Here is a 16,159-nt window from a genome sequence, read left to right on the forward strand (position 1 = left end):
ACAGAGATGAAATTATTATTTTAGCTGACAAACTTTTTGATTTAATCAATAAACCTCATTCTTCCAAATCTCCTGTAGTCTCAAATATAAATAATAATATTTTAGAACAATGCGTTAAAAATTTAACTGAATTAACTACGGCTATTTATCAAAATTTAAATAAAATTTCTAATGATATTAATCAATTATATATTCGTTCAAGATCTAAAGATAGAAATAGATCTAAATCTCGAAATTTTTCAAGATCCAGAAATTTTTCAAACAATCATAATTTTAATTTGCAAACAAATATTTGTTGGTATCACAAAAAATTTAAGAATAACGCTCTTAAATGTACACCCCCATGCAATTTTAATCAAAATCACAATTCAAATTACGAACAAAATTTAAATTGAAACGATCCATTATGACGGTGACGGATAATGGAACTATTATTAAACCTACTCGTCGCCTATTCATATTTGATAAATTCAATAAACTTAATTTTCTTATCGATACAGGTGCAGTTGTATCAGTTATTCCTTTTTCTAAATTTAAGATTTATAAAAGAAATTCGGATCTTACTTTGACCGCAGCAAACGGTTCTTCAATTGAAACTTTCGGTACAAAACTACTTAAAATTGATTTAGGTTTAAGAAGAGATTTTGAATTTCCATTCATTATTGCGAATATTGATACACCAATTTTAGGAGCAAACTTTTTAGAAAAATTCGGAATTATTGTCAATATTAAAAATAAAGAAATAATGGATTCTACTACAAAAATTAAAGTTACTGGATCTTCTGGATTTTCTGATATTTTCTCACTCAAAATTCCTATTGTCGAAAATAAGTTTTCAAAATTACTTAATGAATTTCCATCTATTACCTGTGAACCAGATTATACTAAAAAAGTTAAACACCATACTGTTCACAGGATAGAAACAAAAGGTATTTTACCATTTTCGAAACCCAGACGTCTTGATCCAATCAAACTTAAAATTGCTAAAGCTGAATTTGAATTTTTAGTTAAAACGGGTATATGCAGACCCTCAAATTCTCCTATTGCATCTCCACTTCATCTCGTTCCTAAAAAAGAACCAAATGATTGGAGACCTTGCGGAGACTATCGAAGACTTAATTTTATTACTACACCAGATCGGTATCCTTTACCACATATTCACGATTTAACAATTGATTTAAAAAACAAACAATTTTTTTCCAAAATTGATCTTGTGCGTGCTTACCACCAAATTCCAATGGCAGAAGAAGACATTCATAAAACTGCAATAACTACCCCTTTTGGAATGTTTGAATTCGTAAGAATGCCTTTCGGTTTACGAAACAGTGCTCAAACTTTCCAACGCTTTATTAATGAAGTATTTTCTGATTTCGATTTTGTATTTACATACATTGATGACATTCTTATTGCCAGTGATAATGAAGATCAACATATAAATCATTTAAAATCAGTTTTCAAAAGACTTGAAGAATATAATTTAAATATCAAACCTTCAAAATGTACTCTCGGTGTAAATAAATTAAATTTTTTAAGTTACGAAATTTCAGGCGAAGGTATTAAACCATCTTTAGATAGAATTGAAATCATAACAAATTTTGAAAAACCAATTTCTATAAATAAATTACAAAAATTTTTAGGTATGATAAATTACTATCACAGATATATTAAAATGTTAGCAACAGAACTTAGTCCTCTGCATGAAATGTTAACACATGCAATTAAAAACAAACTCAAACAATTAAATTGGACAAATGAAACCACAACAGCTTTCGAAAATGTTAAAAAACTTTTTGCTAAAAATACTTTACTTACACATTTCGACAAAAATGGTACTTTATCATTAGCAGTAGATGCATCAAATGTTGCTATTGGAGCAGTTCTTCAACAAACTAGCAATAATATACTAGAACCCTTAGCTTATTTTTCAAGAAAACTAACTACAACAGAAACTAAATATTCAACATTTGATCGTGAACTATTGGCAATTTATAATTCAATTAAACATTTTAAACATTTTCTTGAAGGTAGAACTTTTACAATTTATACTGATCATAAACCTTTAATTCATGTTCTAAATTCTAAAGTAGGTAGATCTCCTCGTCAACTACGTCATCTTGAATATATTGCTCAATTTACAAATGATATTCAATATATACGTGGAAAAGACAACATAGTTGCCGACACACTTTCCCGTATTCCAGAAATAAATGCAATTTCAACTCAAGATATAAATTTAGAAACTTTATATAAAGAACAGCAAACTGATAGATTTTTACAAAAAACCATTTCTGATCCAAATTCTAAAAATAATTTAAAAGAAATTCATATTCCAATTATTAATTTAAACATATGGTGTGATGTTTCTCTACAACCTTTTCGACCTTATGTTCCACATTCTATGAGAAGAATTATATTTGACAAAATTCACTCATTATCTCATCCAAGTATAAGAACAACTAGAAAATTAATTCAAAATAAATATTATTGGCCTAACATGCGTAAAGAAATTAACGATTGGACTTCATCTTGCATCAATTGTCAAAAATCTAAAATTTCAAGACATACTAAATCTCCTATCCAAAAAATTCAAATACCATCAGGCCGTTTTGAACATATTCATATGGATATTGTTGGACCTCTTCCAGTTTCAAATGGAAATTGTTATATTTTAACAATTATTGATAGATTTTCACGTTGGCCTGAAGCTTATCCGCTTAAAGATATTTCAACAAATACTATAGTAAAAACTTTTATTCAAAATTATATACCACGATTTGGTATACCATTAAATATTACAGTAGATCAAGGTTCACAATTCACCTCAAAATTTTTTACAGAATTAACTAAACTTTTAGGTTCTCATAAAATTCATACATCTCCTTACCATCCCCAAGCAAATGGCATGATAGAGAGATTTCATCGAACTTTAAAAGCAGCAATTATAGCATCAAACGACTCAGTTCATTGGTCTGACATTTTACCATTCATTCTACTTGGTTTACGAACTTCTATTAAAGAAGATTTAAAATGTTCATCTGCTGAACTTGTTTATGGCCAAACACTTAGAATACCTGGTGAATTAATTATTTCAAATAGTAATAAAGAAAATGATTTTTCTAATGACGCTCTTCATAAAATAAGAGAATATTTTTCACTTGTTCGTTCTAAAGTTTTTCATCATAACAAAGAAAATGTTTTCGTTCCTAAACAATTAGAAAATTGTGAGTATGTTTTTGTTAAAGTTCTTCGTAAATCTAATTTAGAATCACCTTATGAAGGACCGTTTAAAGTTATCTCTAAGAAAAATAAAACATTTACAATTCAATACAAAAATACTATTAAAAATATTTCAATTGATTTACTTAAACCAGCAAACATACTTATTAACACTAATTTAAATACAAATACATTAAACAACAAAAAACAAAAAAAGGTTACTTTTAATATTAATTAATAATTTGTTTGTTTCAAATTTTCTTGGAGGGGGAGTAAATATAGTGTTAACTACTTTGTACTCTTTACTTTAATTTTTAAAATAATTTTAATTGAGTTTTCGTGTTAACTTAAAATTTTGAATAACTTCAAAAAAAGAAAATTCTAATTAGTTAGAAAATATCTAAACTTAAAAATAAACAAAATATAAACTTTTAAAAAGAAAATCAAAATAAAAGGTTTTTTAAATATCAACTTGAATGTTGATATAACGATACCGATTATGCAAAGCAAATCCGTCCAGCGCAAGCTCTACGAAGTGGTTCATTGACCAAACAACAGGGTGTGAAGGAACGGCCCAGGGTAACGAGCAGTAAGATGAAACACTGGCATGACAAGAACTTTAATTCGGAAGGTTTCTTGGCGGGAGATTTGGTACTGTTAAACAACCCTCACCGGCGGAAAGGTGTTCCAGCCAAATTACGGTGCAGTTGGGAAGGCCCGTACAAAGTTGTGAAGAAGATCAGTGATACCATCTACCGCATGTAAACCACTGGGAAACCACGGATTAGAAGGGTGGTACATTTGGAGATGCTAGCGGCGTTTAGATTGGGAGATTTGTCTGATCGGGACGATCACACTTATGTGGAGGGCAGTGTTACGAATATTAGCAAAACTGAGGAGTGCTGCCATCTCCAGGCCGATGCTAAGCAGTGACGTGAATTCACATCAATAATTCAATCATTATGTATCTACATAAACGAATCAATAATTGCGTCTACACATATGTACACATTCCGACGAGCAACATTTACATACAAGGCAGCGAGAGATGAGATGTCACACACAGATGAATTTACATACGCTTATGTGTGTGCGGGAGACTGTAAACTACAAACTCACATATGTACATCTGAGAAGCGCTAAAAAGTAGACAATTGTAAACAAGTAGAAACTATATGAGAACTATACACACACGAATATAGTTGGTAAGTTCTGGAAATGGAAGAGCCTAGAAGTATGCAGCGTAAACTATAAAAGCGGGACAGGCGAGTAAGAAGTAATTCAGTTTGATTTGAGTTGTCAAGCAGTTTGATTAAGACGATATCTAGCGAGCAATAGCAGTGTTATTTTGAATAGTAGAGTTTCATTGAGCTATCAATCAGTGTGGTTATTAAGCAAGCTATTCGTTGCACAGTTTGTTATTGTGAAGTACTTTAATAAAGGCCATTTTGCATTATTACAAATTGGAGTTATTTATTCAACAGTTTAGTGATTCGAACTTAGTAGAGGATTGCAAATAAGAGGTTTTGCAGCAAATTCGTTACAATATATTTGAAACAAAGTTAAGTCTGATGAACTAAACACAATACTTTAAATGCATGAAAAAGATCTGGTGATGCCTAGCATTGTGGATAATAATCAGGGTTCTCATGGAATCCAAATGTTGTCGGAATCGGATTTAAAAACGACAAAAAAAATTACTTTGGTGTCATGAAATCCAATGTCATCGGTTTAATGTTCGAATTGGAATTAGTGTCGGTTTTAGGTGTCACAGAATCCGATTTTATTGATTTTGCTATCGGAAACAATCCAATCAGTTAAATGCTGTTGGATTTAATTTTTTCATAGTTATTTTTCTCTTGCAGTTGAATATTTTCTAAAAATGTAAGTAAATAAAGGTTTATTTTATAAAAATAAATGTAAATTTATATATATTTTCAAGAATTTCATTTTCTCTGAAGCAGAATTCAAGAATCTTGAGGAATTGGGTTTTTGTGATTTTTGTGTGGTTTTTAAGGATAGACCATTGTTGTAATATTGTGTTAATAGCCAGATGGATAGGTATATTAGTGAACAAGGATATCACGTCTAGTGATATGAGTATTTCATCGTCGGCAATGTGTATATCTTTTATGGCTTGTTTTAGTTGGATTGAATTTCTAATATTATATTTTTCCGAGACCACGTTTTTTAAAATCTGACCTACGAATTTTGATAATTTCGAACAGGGAACATTTATCGATGATGATATTGGGCGGAGTGGTGTGTGCTCCTTATGAACTTTTGGAAGGCCATAAAGGCGTGGAGCTGTGGCTGCTGTGCATGTACGGGGCATGTACGGGGCAGGGATTGTGACGGATTACAAATGAAGAGATATTAGTATGGCTCTTGTCTAGAAATCTCTACATAACCTTTAATTTTGATACTCCTTATCTAATATATTGGATTAGTCGCCACTAGGCGATACTAGTTAATATATAACTATGCACCCGCAAATTTTTCAATTCCTTTTTTGAAAGCACCATTTCGTCGATTTGCATGAAATATGCACAAATCTGTAGGAAGTAGTGCTCTTCAGAATAGGTGGAAACTTCGATTCATAGAGTGCGTGGCATGTGATATATACACCAACATGTAAAAAATTTCTGAATTCTGATTCTAATATTGCCACTTGCCAGGCAGAAACACAACACCGATATTGTATCGGTGGAGACATGTGTAGGAATTCGGCTTCCGAATATGACATACGTTGTTGTTTGAAAAAATCGTCAAGATAAGTTATATATAGAACATTTATACTGTGGCGAATGTTAGCAGTTTCGATGCGTCACTGTGCAATTAGTAAATAAATGCTATACAACAACTTTAAGCTATATGCACACATGCAAAGAAGGCAACGAAGAATATTTCACACACATAACCAGCAGATACATAGACGGTAATAAAGCATATGGCCTTACATACATGTATATAGCTACACAACCAAGCATGAGATACAATTGTTCTAGAAGGCATGTTTGTGAAACGTCTACCTTAGGAGAAATGGGCGAACGAGGTAACCGAGAGTATAAAACAGCGCAAGCTGAGGTATAAGGAATCAGTTTAATTTTAGCACCCTGTTAGTGAAGTACGCGAGTATTGTGAAGTACTACTACTACAGCAGAGTTGTAAATAAAGGAGATATACTGAATACTTGAGTTATTTATTCGACAATTCAGCGATTCGAACGATAGCAGAAGGTTGTTATAGCAGTGCTTCGCCCCATCCAATAGGTGCGACCGATCACAAATTGTCATCAATATCCTCTAACGGGAGTCAAAGGAAACTTGCCGTTTCAAAAGGGGTGGACCATAATGAGAGGGATATTAAAGCCGTTGGTTCTACAATACAGTTACAGAGATGGTTGGCGTCATGTGGGAACACATTACAAGCAGGACCTATGTTTTGTATGTCGGGGTTGATTCTGGATAGGTAAGAGTTTAACCTGTTACAGTATCAAGATCGAAGTTGAGCTAGAGTGATTCGCGTTTCCCTAGGAAGAGTGCTATTGAGTATTGCTCTTTGAGTACGGGATTCACCGGGCATAGAGGTCTGACGCCTGTTTGTGGAGTTCACTGAGGACCTGCTTGTGTTTTTTAGATTCCTACGGCTGTGTTCTCAGGTGCCGTATTTCCTCATAATGCTTACGGAGATGACTCCTTAAGCCCCTGGGCAGTGTTGGCTCATCAATCCGATGTCTGCACTGCTACAACAACAACAACAACAACAACATATTGTAAAATATTCAGGAATACCGCGACATTCGTTACAATACCATACAACCGACTGCTCAGATAAGAGGTTTTCGCCGTTTCTTTCTGATTTTAACAGGTAAGAGCTAAAAGGTCACAGGGTGCTCACTAGTGTGACCGTTATTTTTTTTCGTATTTTCACTTTGCGAACCCCTTAGATTTGTTCCAAATTAGAAAAAAATTATATATAAAAAAATTTAGATCGTTTGCTTAATTATTGGGCGTGCCTTGAGCCCACAAAATTTGCTAAAAACGCTAATATTCTCACTATGGCTCGTTTTAATTGTTCTTAACTTCAGTAATATTTATTTTATAGAAAACTTTATTCACAAATATTCTAGGGACATATCCGATGAACAATGTTGCTCTTTATTAGTTTTCTTTAACATTAAACATTTAATCCAGAACAAACCAAATTAAAAAATAACAGCGAAATTTTCACATATCTTCGCATTCTTTACCTGATGGTTATTTATTTATTTATTTATATATTTGAAACATAGTTAAGTCTAGTAAATAAGTAAGTAAATAACGGTTTATTTTATAAAAATAAATGTAAATTTACATATATTTTCATTCTTAATAGGAAAAAACATAAAAATTCAATGCAAAACAGTATTTTGATTAAATTGATGGAGAAACATCCACACATTGCGAAGGGCTTCGCGAAGCACATCATCTAAAATCGTTGACACCTACACTCATGCTAGAATCCTTGCCAACTGATCTTTGATAGGATCCCTCAGAAAAAAGTCGTAACGTAGCTGCCAGTTGCAGCACTGGCACAACTTTCGAGGATGTTAAGCGTCCTTCAGTGGTGTCCAATACCATTCGGAAAGCCTCTTTGTTTATGCGATAGTATGCAATCAAACTGCAAGCATACTATAAATATTTAGAAACGCACATTAAGGAATATTTTTATTTACGCTGTCTCTGGCAGCTCCAATGGATTGCTGCGATCTCTCAAAATTTTTCTTTTAACCTTCTCACAACTTTCTTCTTCCAATAACATAAACGCCACAACTGCTTATGCCATTTTGCACTCAATAAATTTGTTTATTTCTGTTTAAATGCACAAAACAATTAATTTTACAAAATTTTGCCAAAAAGTTAACATCAAAATTGCCGGTGCACCGATAACACTGCAAAACAGCTGATTCGAACATCGCTATTATTTACATTCGAAAAGAGCAAAACCAATGCGGTTTTATGACACCAGTTTAAATCAATATTGGTTTGTAATTCCGACAAAACGCAAAACCGACTTGGATTCCATGACAGCCCTGTATAATTTATATATATTTGTTCGCCCAATTCGATACATTTCGATCTGGATACTTCATTCTTGGAAATATTGAGATAAATGTATCGATATACTATCGTATCCTTTTTAAATCCCTATCAATCTGACAGTAGACAAAAAATTATTTAAAAATAATATTTTTATTGGAGCTTTTCGGCCGGGGTTTTTTTCCTTCTTAATAAAACAACGTTTTATTTAGTCATCCTACGCGTTTCGACGCAATTTTTGCGTCTTCATCAGGGATTTTTTTAATTATCTGTTTATTACAAAAACGAAAAACAACTACATTAATACTTGCTATTTTGAACATTTTTTTAGAACTTAACCAATTTGACTTACAATTTTTTGTACATTAACACTAATTTTTTTTTTGTCCAGATGTGAATAAAATGTCTTCTTTATATTTTCGTGGCGTATTTGTGTTTATTTTAACGATTGTTTTTAACCCTGCGTCCTACACATGAGTCCAGCCAGACCTTTATTATATTTATCTTCTTTGGTCAAATTACATATATAGTACACAATGGATGTCAGTCTGATCCTCGTAGTCAATTGCTTGATGTTTTCTGTGAGGTAGTCGCTGTTTTTTTTGATCCAGATGTGAATAAAATGTCTTCTTTATATTTTCGTGGCGTATTTGCGTTTATTTTAACGATTGTTTTTAACCCTTCGTCTTACACATGAGTCCAGCCAGACCTTTTCCATTTTTAATCTCAAAAAAAGACCACTTTGGGTTAAGCTATATGTTCGAAATTTTAGGTAGCTTCCAAAAATTTAATCATACGTCGATTTGTAAAAAAAATCATCTTAATATCCGATATATCTAGTTATATAGATATGTTGATTAATACATCACTTTCGTAACGCATAGGTCTGACTGGACCCACACACATTTCTATGTAATATTTTGCATGCAACCGCGCATAATGCATTTTTTGAAATTTTTGAATATCAAGGCAGCCTTTACTTTTTGTCATGGCAAGAGTTGATATTCTTTTTAGTTCATATTTTTGAATTTGGTCGGTCGAAAAAGAGTTGATTTTCCGTTTAGCTCATATTTTTGAATTTTGTTTGATGGCAGTTGATAAATAAAAGTTGAATGTTCAGGAAGTGAGTGCTAAAATAAAATTTTTTACTACGCGTTATTTTTTGGTGTGCTATTTTGATAAAAAAACAAGTAAGGAAGGTTAAGTTCGGGTGTAACCGAACATTACATACTCAGTTGAGAGCTATGGTGACAACACAAGGGAAAATAACCATGCAGGGAAATGAACCGAGGGAAACCCTGGAATGTGTTTATATGACATGTGTATCAAATGAAAGGCATTAAAGAGTATTTTATGAGGGAGTGGGCCATAGTTCTATAGGTGGACGCCATTTAGGGATATAGCCATAAAGGTGGATCAGGGTTGACTCTAGAATGCGTTTGTACGATATGGGTATCAAATGAAAGGTGTTAATGAGTATTCTAAAAGGGAGTAATCATTAGTTCCATAGGTGGACGCCGTTTCGAGATATCGCCATAAAGGTGGACCAGGGGTGACCCTAGAATTTGTTTGTGCAATATGGGTATCAAGAGAAAGGTGTTAATGAGTATTTTAAAAGGGAGTAATCCTTAGTTCCATAGGTGGACGCCGTTTCGAGATATCGCCATAAAGGTGGGCCAGGGGTGACTCAAGAATTCGTTTGTGCAATATGGGTATCAAATGAAAGGTGTTAATGAGTATTCTAAAAGGGAGTAATCATTAGTTCCATAGGTGGACGCCGTTTCGAGATATCGCCATAAAGGTGGACCAGGGGTGACTCTAGAATGCGCTTGTACGATATGGGTATCAAATGAAAGGTGTTAATGAGTATTCTAAAAGGGAGTAATCATTAGTTCCATAGGTGGACGCCGTTTCGAGATATCGCCATAAAGGTGGACCAGGGGTGACCCTAGAATTTGTTTGTACAATATGGGTATCAAGAGAAAGGTGTTAATGAGTATTTTAAAAGGGAGTAATCCTTAGTTCCATAGGTGGACGCCGTTTCGAGATATCGCCATAAAGGTGGATCAGGGTTGACTCTAGAATGCGTTTGTACGATATGGGTATCAAATGAAAGGTGTTAATGAGTATTCTAAAAGGGAGTAATCATTAGTTCCATAGGTGGACGCCGTTTCGAGATATCGCCATAAAGGTGGACCAGGGGTGACTATAGAATGCGCTTGTACGATATGGGTATCAAATGAAACGTGTTAATGAGTATTCTAAAAGGGAGTAATCATTAGTTCCATAGGTGGACGCCGTTTCGAGATATCGCCATAAAGGTGGACCAGGGGTGACCCTAGAATTTGTTTGTACAATATGGGTATCAAGAGAAAGGTGTTAATGAGTATTTTAAAAGGGAGTAATCCTTAGTTCCATAGGTGGACGCCGTTTCGAGATATCGCCATAAAGGTGGGCCAGGGGTGACTCAAGAATTCGTTTGTGCAATATGGGTATCAAACGAAAGGAGTTAATGAGTATTTTAAAAGGGAGTGGGCCTTAGTTCTATAGGTGGACGCCTTTTCGAGGTATCGCAATAAAGGTGGACCAGGGGTGACTCTAGACTTTGTTTGTATGATATGGGTATCAAATGAAAGGTGCTAATGAGTATTTTTTAAAGGGAGTGGGCCTTCGTTCTATAGGTGTTCGCCTTTTCGAGATATCGGCATAAAGGTGGAACAGGGGTGACTTTAGAATATGTTTGTACGATATGGGTATCAAATGAAAGGTGTTAATGAGTATTTTAAAAGGGCGTGGGGCTTAGTTCTATAGGTGGACGCCTTTTCGAGATATCGCCATAAAGGTGGACCAGGGGTGACTCTAGAATGAGTTTGTACGATATGGGTATAAAATTAAAGGTATTAATGAGAGTTTTAAAAGGGAGTGGTGGTAGTTGTATATGTGAAGGCGTTTTCCAGATATCGACCAAAATGTGGACCAGGGTGACCCAGAACATAATCTGTTGTATACTGCTAATTTATTTATATATGTAATATCTGCCAAGATTTTAAGGGTTTTTTATTTCGCCCTGCAGAACTTTTTCATTTTCTTCTACTTAATATGGTAGGTGTTACAACCATTTTATAAAGTTTTTTCTAAAGTTATATTTCGCGTCAATAAAACAATCCAATTACCTTACCATGTTTCATCCTTTTTTTCGTATTTGGTATAGAATTATGGCATTTTTTTAATTTTTCGTAATTTTCGATATCGAAAAAGTGGGCGTGGTCATAGTCGGATTTCGTTCATTTTTCATACCAAGATAAAGTGAGTTCAAGTAAGCACGTGAACTAAGTTCATTAAAGATATGTCGATTTTTGCTCAAGTTATCGTGTTAACGGCCATGCGGAAGGACAGACGAACGACTGTGTATAAAAACTGGGCGTGGCATCAACCGATTTTGCCCATTTTCACAGAAAACAATTAACGTCATAAAATCTATGCCCCCACAAAATTTCAAAAGGATTGGTTAATTTTTGTTCGACTTATGGCCTTAAAAGTATCCTAGACAAATTAAATGAAAAAGGGCGGATCCACGCCCATTTTGAAATTTTCTTTTATTTTTGCATTTTGTTGCACCATATCATTACTGGAGTTGAATGTTGACATAATTTACTTATATACTGTAAAGATATTAAATTTTTTGTTAAAATTTTACTTTAAAAAAATTTTTTTTTTTAAGTGGGCGTGGTCCTTCTCCGATTTTGCTAATTTTTATTAACCGTACATATAGTAATAGGAGTAACGTTCTTGCCAAATTTCATCATGATATCTTCGACGACTGCCAAATTACAGCTTGCAAAAGTTTTAAATTACCTTCTTTTAAAAGTGGGCGGTGCCATGCCCATTGTCCAAAATTTTACTAATTTTCTATTCTGCGTCAAAAGTTCAACTCATCTACCAAGTTTCGTCGCTTTATCTGTCTTTTGTAATGAATTATCGCACTTTTTCGATTTTTCGAAATTTTCGATATCGAAAAAGTAGGCGTGGTTATAGTCCGATATCGTTCATTTTAAATGGCGATCTGAGATGAGTTCTCAGGAACCTACATACCAAATTTCATCAAGATTAAAGCGACAACTTTCGCAAATACGGCAACGATGAATGTCGGAGACTGCTGGAAAATGCTCAGATATCAGCGCTGCTTCGTTTAAGCTAATGTTTCGAAGTTGAGAGGAACATTTTCTTGATAGCTGCACACATCTGTATTTATTAGTTGATTCCATATCAATGCCTAGTTTCGTTCTGGTCTGTGTCTATCCGTTGTGTTGTTTTTTATAGTCCATGGGTGCTGTGGCAGGTAATGTCAATCTATGTGTCCGTGGTAGGAAACGTTAATATGCGTGTGTGTGTGCGCGGTATTGATACGTCCGAATTGTTACCTTTTCCAAGGGTTGTTTTTGTACGCATCTAGACATAGCGCTTGTTAGCTAAGCGGTAGGTTGAGGTAGGTAGAAATCGGTGATTTTTGCCGTTTGGTAAATTTTTCGTTTTTGCTTGTTCATTGTTACGTGTTTGGTTGCTGTACTTTCTGGCTTGTGCTGTTTTTTGTAAACTAGCTTTAAGGGTTCAAATATTTCGTCAGAGATAGTGTTGGTTTGTTCGTTTATTATCCTGCCGTCAAATGTTTTTAACTTGTATATCTACATGTTCTCAAGTACATTGAGCCGCCGAACTTTTCCTTGTACGTGAAGTATTCGAGCCGTTGTTTTGATGTTAGCTGGGGTGCACCCCACTGTAATAAAAATTTTTTACAGTGTATTTTATTAAAGGTGATTTTAATACCTTTCTAACGGTATAAAAATTTTTGAAATCGGTTGATTAATTTACGCGTGATATCAAAATATCAGAAAGTAACCAAGAGATGCATTTACTTAAATAAATTAAAAAAAAAAGAAAAAAAACACCCTTCTAGTTTTCAGATATGTTATATATATTAAATCTACCTTTCTAAAAAAAATTTTTTTTTTTAATCGCATGGTCTTTGAAGTGTTTTCCCAGTTTGAAAAAAAAATTTAGAAAAAAATTAAAAAATTTTTTTTCTTTCAGTGTAATATAGAATCTTTACAGTATATGTTTTCAAAGGTGATTTTAATACCTTTCTAACGGTATAAAAATTTTTCAAATTGGTTGATTTATTTACGCGTGATATCCAAATATGAGAAAGTAGCCAAGGGATGCATTTACTTAAAAAAATTAAAAAAAAACCCCATTTTAGTTTTCAGATATGTTATATATATTAAATAGACCTTTCCAAAATAAGATTTTATTTTTCAAAATCGCTTGATCTTTGAAGTGTTTTTTCAGTTTTAAATTTTATTTAAAAAAATTTTTTTTTTTCAGTGTACTAAAAATTTTCACAGTCGATTTTTTTTTGAAAGCTTATTTCAATACCTTTCTAATGGTATGAAGATCTTTAAAATCGGTAAAGCCATTCCGTAGTAATCACGCTTTAAAAGTACCTCTTATCGTCATTTTTCTAATATTTTAGGATATTTCGATACCTTGCCACGCCCACAATTTTTCGAAAATGCAATTTCTAAAAATGAGGTTGTGTTTGGGTGGGTAAGATGTAACCCCATGCAAAATTTCATCAAATTCTGAGGGGGTCGGGTTCAAAATGTACGTTTTTTTCAGCCTTTGATATGAAATTCATCATATAGGAACGTTATTAAAAAACGCAAACGCACTCTTTGGTGTCTGGAAAATAACTCGGCTTCTTTATTTCAGTAAATTTTATAAAACGTTAGTTATCTAAAGCTTACGACGAAATGTGCCGAGCCGGTTTGTCAGCAACATTCAAAAATCGACTACGTTTGCTTCTGTTGTATTCCGCAAGAATAATAAAGTGTTTTGGTCATCATTTGTCAATATTTCCCAATGTATTTAGAGAATGGAATACAATTTAATTTTTCTTTACTTATTTTTCAAAATAAAAATAAGTAATTGGATAAATATTTAAATAACATACAATTAAAATGTTCAAAAAAAAAAAAAAATTTTGCATATAGGAACGTTATTAAAAAACGCAAACGCACTCTTTGGTGTCTGGAAAATAACTCGGCTTCTTTATTTCAGTAAATTTTATAAAACGTTAGTTATCTAAAGCTTACGACTAATTTCTGCTCTTTAAATTACTCTCCTTAGTCTTGGTATATTTACTCTTAAAACTATGTAACTTAGTTAAGAGAAATATGTATGTACTATTTGTTAAAAGTAAGTAAATATATGTATGTATAAAAGTATGTATAGAGGTACATATGGGTCCTTATATTACACCTCCACCCCTAGAATAGGCAGTCCCTGCTTATTCAGAACGTAAACATATTATAATTAGAAATATAGTTAAGTGTTATTATCATATATATTAGGGCGGGTCGATTTAAAAATCGCTCATTGCTCTGTGAAAATCGTATTCTAGGGATCAAAATAAGAAACTTTTCCAAAGGAACCATACCTCTAAAATGAATTCTGATGTCCCCCCCCCCCCCCAGGTAGGGGTAAATTTTGAAAAATTCCACTTTGACCCATTTAGAGTGCTCCAATCGTGTCCAAATGTATGACCGACCCCCACTAACTTTGGAGGCCCGACCCACCGATTCCAGTGGCACACCCCCTAGAATCCCCCTGGGGGTAAAGTGCATGTAAAGTGCAAAACCGGCGATTTTTTGAAATGTTTGTATGGTGAACCCCAGGGGGGGTTCCAGGGGGTGTGCCACTGGCATCGGTGGGTCGGGCCTCCAAAGTTAGTGGGGGTCGGTCATACATTTGGACTCGATTGGAGCACTCTAAATGGCGGACCCCCACTAACTTTGGAGGCCCGACCCACCGATGCCAGTGGCACACCGCCTGGAACCCCCCTGGGGGTTCACCATATAAACATTTAAAAAAATCGCCGATTTTTTCATGTAAAGTGCAAAACCGGCGATTTTTTGAAATGTTTGTATGGTGAACCCCAGGGGGGTCCAGGGGTGTGCCACTGGCATCGGTGGGTCGGGCCTCCAAAGTTAGTGGGGGTCGGTCATACATTTGGACTCGATTGCACTATGGCCGAAATTGCGATTTTAGCGGCAAAATATACTTTCCGACAAGCTAGCTTCACCAAATTTGGTGTGTAGACTTCTAATGATAAAAAAATCGATTTGAGAAAAAATGGGCGGGCCACGCCCCCTTTTTTCAAAGTAGTGGCAAAACGTACTTCCTGGCATGCTAGCTTCACCAAATTTGGCGTGTAGACTTCTAATGATAAAAAAATCGATTTGAGAAAAAAATGGGCGGGCCACGTCCCCTTTTTTCAAAGTAGTGGAAAAAAGTACTTCCTGGCAAGCTAGCTTCACCAAAATAGTTACACGGACAAAAAAGCAACTTAAGAAAAAATTGAACGGTCCACGCCCTCTTTTTTCTGTATCCAAAACCCAAGTTGTCGCCAAAAATACTTACCAAAAAGCTGGCTTCATCAAATTTTGAAAACGGACTTCTTCTGACAAAAAAAAACTTAGGAAAAATGGGCGGCCCGCGCCCACTATTAAAAAAATATTGAATGCTACCAAGAAATTTATTTATTTTTTAATTCATAAATTTATAATTTTAAAGAAGTTGTAAATAAAAAAAATAAAAAATGTAAGGCGCGATAACCTCCGAAGAGATCTAAGGCCGAGCTTCTCTTCCAATTTGCGTCGTGCTCCTCTTGATTTTCCCTACAAATTGGCCGGACGGGACCTACATGTTTTATGCCGACTCCGAACGGCATCTGCAAAGCAGATGAGTTTTCACTGAGAGCTTTTCATGGCAGAAATACACCCGGAGTGCTTGCCAAACACTGT

General features: G+C 34.2%; 1 protein-coding gene across 6 annotated transcripts in view; it reads left to right on the forward strand.

Annotated features, from left to right (window-relative positions):
* Positions 1 to 16,159, forward strand: part of LOC137253662 (cuticlin-3) — a 194,526-nt gene that overhangs the window by 109,613 nt on the left and 68,754 nt on the right. The gene's annotated exons all lie outside the window — the stretch shown is intronic.

This window comes from Eurosta solidaginis, chromosome 5, assembly GCF_040869045.1.
Source record: "Eurosta solidaginis isolate ZX-2024a chromosome 5, ASM4086904v1, whole genome shotgun sequence".
Classification (NCBI taxonomy): Eukaryota; Metazoa; Arthropoda; class Insecta; order Diptera; family Tephritidae; genus Eurosta; species Eurosta solidaginis.